This window comes from Nicotiana sylvestris, chromosome 1 (genome assembly GCF_000393655.2).
Source record: "Nicotiana sylvestris chromosome 1, ASM39365v2, whole genome shotgun sequence".
Taxonomy (NCBI): domain Eukaryota; kingdom Viridiplantae; phylum Streptophyta; class Magnoliopsida; order Solanales; family Solanaceae; genus Nicotiana; species Nicotiana sylvestris.
In genome coordinates, this window is record NC_091057.1 from 137,347,431 (window position 1) to 137,353,606 (window position 6,176).

The following is a 6,176-nucleotide window of genomic DNA, read 5'->3' on the forward strand; positions in this document are numbered from 1 at the left end:
AATAAAATCATCAAACACAAAGGATTCTTCCCAAAGGGGAACATGCCAACCAACAATTGAAATACACATTGAAGTTATAAGCAAGCAATCACCTCAATTATCCTTGAATTACCCCTTTTTCCATCATGACAAATGCACAATTTCAACATCGGAATGTGTAAGGACTAGCATTACATTGAATGTATTTACAAGGCAAAGCATTATCTAAAACAACCACTTATGGGCATAGTTCAGGTACAAGGCCTTTAGGCCATTCTATTTTTGAAATTAGTTCATAAGAGTTGAGTCGAGGCTTATTTCCTAATTTGTTTCATATTTTCTCATTCGATTCGTTTCCAAACATCTTTACAGTTTATCAACAAATAGGCACATTCAATCAAGGTATTTAGTACACATAAGAGCAACTAGGAGCATTAAACAGATCGAATTCTTCTCACCCGATTAGTATATTAACCTTCACTTAAAATGTGACTCAAGGATATACCATTTTGGTAGACAAACCACACTTAAACTTACAAAACAATATGGAATTCACTTCTGAGAGAGAAAGTTTAGCCTACATACCTCGATTGAGCTTTCCTTAAGTCCTACTATACTCCGAGACTCTTAGCAACGTCAATCTCTTAGGAACATGACAAATCGAACAACAAATTAGAGAGGTGATCATAGTTCTAACTCATTTAAGCATATTTTCAAACACTAAGTGGGCGTTATGCTTTTAAAACTATTTGTGAAATATCCTACCACCTCTCATCCCATCCTTAGCTCAAAACCTCACCAAATACTTTAAGAACTCATGCATGCAAGATATCCACTTTCATCCTTATGGCTTACCCTTCTAATAGTCTATCATAGTTATATCTAGTAATTAAGAGCTTGGGTTATAGAACCTTACCTTTTAGGAAGAAGACCTAGGTGCCTTTCTTGACAAATCTTCAAGGTTTAAGCAAGATCTTAGGATAAATATTGATGAAGAACCCCTTATCCCTTTAAGACCCTCTCTCTCTCTCTAAATGCATTAGAAAATAGGCCTAAAATAAAGGGTAGTGTATAATTTATCGACATGGGGTCGAGTAAGAAAATTAGAAATTTGGAGCCCTGAAACAGATTTGTGATCGCATATGTGATCGCATAATTGACATGCGGCCCGCAAAAGGGACCGCGCAATGGCACCCAAAACATAAACAAACTTCCCAGGTATGCGACAAGAATGCGGTCTGCATACCTGTTATGCAGTTGCATAATGCACCGCAGAACTATCACTCGCAAAATTCCAAGGAGATTATGCGATGACTATGCGGCCCGCATATTGATTATGCAATCGCAAAATTAGCCGCATAGTTGACCTTAAAATTAATCATCAAACTGCCCACTCTGTGGCGACTATGCGGTCCGCATAGCTTGGACCGCAGAAACGCGCTCTTCTGAAAAATATTATTCCTTAACTTTTTAACGCACATATTCCTATCTCGGCACTCGATATCTCAGGTTTTGAGCAAAAATTTTCACGGGGTCTTACAACGATATTATACTATATTATCTTTGATCAACGGGCATAATTAAATGTGTATTTTGCGCTCGTCATTTGGCGCCGTTGCCGGGGATTGACAATCAGTAGTATTTGAAATAGTTTGTAGTGCTAATTCAGAAATTTTTTATTTTATTTTATTTATTTTTCTCTTTTTGTGTTTGGTGTTCGTTGATTGTGCGCATGTTACAGGTTAAGCTTGGTGCATGATTCGAGCTTCTGCGAAAGAAGTGCTACCATATGAGCCAGAGTTAGAAAAATAACTGTGACAACTAAAAAAGTAAAGAAATCTCATCGAGACATTAGAAAAGGTTGGTCATTTCTCAACCAAAGAAACTATGGCCGGAAACGATGATGAAAATGTAGATTTGGCTGCGAGAGAGGCAGCACAACAACGAGAACAAGCAACATGGGATGCTGAGGAAGCAGTTATTAGAGTTGCACATATTATCTACGAAGAAGAGAGGGGTCATAGAATTAACCAAAATCAACCCTTGGCTGCAGACCAGTTCGGAAATATAGTTCCCGGTCGTGGGAGATCACTTGGCGATTATGCTAGACCGGTCTATAATCAAGGGTTATCAAGTGTAAGACCACCTCCAATTGTAGCTAACAATATTGAGTTGAAGCAAGGGTTGCTTCAAACTATTCAAAACTATTGTGTCTTTAGAGGGAAGATGAATAAAGATCCAAACACACATCTAATAAACTTCGAGGATATTATGAACACCTATCAATACAATGGGTGTCACAAGATGCAGTGTACTTAAGGGCATTCCCTTTTATACTTAAACATGATGCAAAGTAGCGGCTTCGTAGCTTTCCCACAAGATCGATTAGAACATAGGATGAGATGAACAGAAAATTCCTTGATAAATATTTCTCCTCATCTAAGACGGGCAAGTTTATAATAGAAATCCATAATTTTTCCCAGAAAGAGACTGAAATTGTTTTTGAAGTATGGGAGAGGTTTAAGGAGATAGTTAGGAAGTTTCAACATAGCGAATTGAACTCTGGATGTAATTAGACTTTTGGGATGGATTGACATCGGCCTCGCATAGAACATTAAGCAATGCAGCCGAAGGCCCTTTGATGAAGAAGACTCAAGAGGAGATAGTTACAATTCTTGATGAGTTATCTGAAGATGCAAATCAGTGACCCTTTGAGAGTGCTGAAAGAAAAATATCAACTGGTGTTCACCAAGTTGATGCTAATACATCTGTACAGGTACAACTTGATGCTATGGCTAAAGAAATATGAAATCTGACCTTAGCCATGATATAAAGTGAACCTCATGCAGCTTGTGATATATGTGAAAGATAACACTCTACTCATGAGCATCAAGCCTCAACTAAGGAAGTGAATGCTGTGAGAAATTATAATTTTAATGCAATGGGTCAGAAGCACCCCGATTTTTTAGGGATTTTACCTGGGGGTGCTACAAATCCATGGCAACAAAACAATCCCAAATTCCAGGAACAAGGAGATCCTGGTTTTATGAATCAGCCAAGGCAACAGTTCATCCTCAACAGCTTAATCATCCTGGTCTAGAAGATCTAGTGACGACCTTCATTGTGAAAACTGATGAAAGATTTGAAGTACAAGGGGTAGGAATTCGAAAATTAGAGAAACAAGTGCGACATATTGCGACGATATTATCTGAGAGGGTTCCAAGAACTCTCACTGCTGATACTGAACGAAAGAAATAGTGAATGCTTTAACCTTGAGAAGTGGGCAAGTGTTGAAAGATCTCAACCCAGTCCAAAAAGATGTGAGACTTGAAAAAGAAAGTGGGAGCAACTCAAAGGTGATGTTGATAAAAAGAAGAAAGGACATATGAAAGCTGAGAAAAAGAAGAAGGAAGAAACTTCGAGAAAGAAGGAACCTGAGGAGAGCAAGCATATGCCTACGCTATAGAGAAAACCTAGACAAGCAGTTTGAGAGATTTCTAGATGTGCTAAAATAGGTTCATGTAAACTTACCTTTCACATAAGTGCTCAAAAAAATGCCTGCATATGCTAAATTCTTGAAAGAGATCCTTACGAAGAAGAGGAAAATAGAGGATACCTCAATGGTCGAGATCACAAAGCATTGTAGTGAGATATTGGAAAATAAACTCCCACAAAAGTGTGGATATCTAGGGAGTTTTACTATACCTTGATTTTTAGGAACTATTAATTTTGATAAATCCTTATGTGATTCTGGTGCCTCAATTAATTTAATGCCTCTATCTATCTACATAAAACTGGAGATGGAGATTGGAGAGATAAGCCCATCACCCATATCTTTGCAGCTGGATGACCAAACGACTATAATACCCGAGAGGATAATGGAAGATGTGTTAGTTCAGGTGGATAAGTTTGTATTTTCTTTAGATTTTATAGTGGTAAAAATGGAGGAAAAAAAGGAGGTCTCCCTCATCCTAGGAATACCATTCTTAGAAAAAGGCAGAGCTATATTAGATATACAAGAGAGAAAACTCATGCTTAGAGTGGGTGAGGAGACTATGACTTTTAAGATGGATGTATCAAAGGGGGCACAAAAGGATAACCTAGATGTGAGTGTTGAGTGAAAAGTAAAGGGCTCGAAAGAGAAGGCTGCGGTGAGCGAGAAAGATAAGTGTGGGGTGTACCCAAAGAAGGCTGAGAATACGCTGTTTGCATGGTTGTGTGCACTAGTTCGGGCGCGAGTAATGGAGCCCCTCAATTCAGACCCCGACTAAATGTTCAGGAAAGTTTTCTTTACCTTATGCTTTTTAATTTTGTTCCATGGGAACATGCAACAACTTAAAGTGTGGGGTAGGGGATATTTGTATATATATTTGTATGTATATGTGTTTCTTTTTGTTAGTTCTCGTAGTTAGAGATAGAAAAAAAAATTAAAAAGTTTTCGATTTTTTCTGATGATGGATATCATCGACAAGTTTCTTGAGGGATCAAAGTCGAAAGAAAAAAAGACAAAAGAAATTCTTTTTTTAGGTAGAGTAAACATTCCCCTTCGGTTTTTCTTTGTGCTGTGGTTCTTTTTCAAGGGTTTTGTTTGAACCGGGTATAGTTAGTTTTTAATTTTTAGGAGTAGCAAACCTTGTGCTATGATTTGAATTGAAGGCAATATCTCTTGACTTTATTATGCCTTCAGAATAGTAAGTGCTTTAGTTGTAACGCTTAGGCTCAGTTTTTTACCCTTGTATAAGTATCTTAAATTGTATGATCTTAACTTTGCTTAACTGCTTTGACTAAAGTGTCTTGATGAGTCCGATCCAAGGTGAGTTATGTGTTATGTGTGTGCGACGTTTTGTATTATTCTGTGCATCACATTTGATGTCTAGAACTTGCCCTTTGTGTTTGCAAAGCGAAATAGTAGTTTTATTCAGTCTTGGGAGTGATATAGGCGTTTCTTTGTTGAGCCAGATATATGTTTACTTACTTAATTGTTATGTATCTTAGTTAACCCTTTTGAGCCTGTAATCTTGTTTCTTTGGCAACCACATTACAAGTCTTACCCATTTGTTTGAATTGACCATCTATTTGAACCTTTTACTTCTCATGAGCACTTGAATTTGTTATAAACTTTGTAAAAGTTAAAGTGTGAGGTGTTGGTTTGGCTTTTGAGTGGAACTATTGAAATAAGGGGAAATGTGCACTATTTTAAAAAAGTAAGAGCCACTTGAATTGAATAAGAAAAAAAAGGTAGTTGTATTGTTGTGAAGAAATATTCCTGGATAGTGGTAACTCTTGATGTAATTGTGCTTAAAAAAATAGGTAATTGATGTATATTGATGTGAAGGTGGAGTTATGGTTTCACTAAGTGTGGAGTTTTGAACGGTTAATTATATGTATTAAAGTACTTAGGGATGTGTAGTCACTCTTATATCTAAATCTATCCTACACATCCCGTAACCAACATTACAACCAAATAAGTCCTACCTGATCCTTGACTGAATGAGCTTAATTAGTATAGTAGTGCACTGCGGGCAAGCCTATGGTACGTCTTTTGTGGCACATGAATGTTGTTTCTGAGAGTGAGTGAATTCTTTCTATCTTGAGTTCCTAATTGTTCTTAAATTTTATTATGTGTAGAACTACTCTCCATTGTTGTGTGAGGGCATTGGATTCATGAAAGAAATGTAATTTCATTGACCACTATGTTAAAGTAAGTGAGAGGGTTGTGAAAAATGCGTGGTGCTTTTGAGTCAAATATTGAGGCGAGGATGTTACGTTAGAGTGCTTAATTTGTTTTAATTATTCTTGGTGTGATGAGTTAGGAGAGTTGTTTAAAAAGGTCGTGTCTTTATAAAGTGTAGTTTGATTGCTCGAGGACGAGCAATGGTTTAAGTGTGAGGTATTGATGGTAGGCTATAATCTCGTATTTTAGACACTTATTGCATTCTAATTCATTGCAATTTACTTGTGTTGAGCTTTAAATGGTAGTATTTTGCACTTATTGTATGTGTTATGCTTTGTAGGAGTAATTCCGAGTTATGTAGATGTTGTGGAGTTAATTCGAGCTATTTGGAGCTTTGAAGTCTGATTAAAAGCCCAAGGAATTAAGCCAGAATCGTGTTCGGAGGTCAAGAATCAAGTCTAGACATCAAAAATCAAGTTGCAGCCGAACTCTGTGGAAATTGGTGCCATGGAGCGTGGTGCGC

At 37.2% G+C, this 6,176-nt stretch overlaps 1 non-coding gene across 1 annotated transcript; it reads right to left on the bottom strand.

Annotated features, from left to right (window-relative positions):
* Positions 1–2,429: 2,429 nt before the first annotated feature.
* Positions 2,430–2,536, bottom strand: LOC138881946 (small nucleolar RNA R71). Its single transcript, XR_011403401.1, has one exon. It is a non-coding gene; the product is annotated as a small nucleolar RNA R71 (small nucleolar RNA).
* Between the last annotated feature and the right edge of the window lie 3,640 nt (positions 2,537–6,176).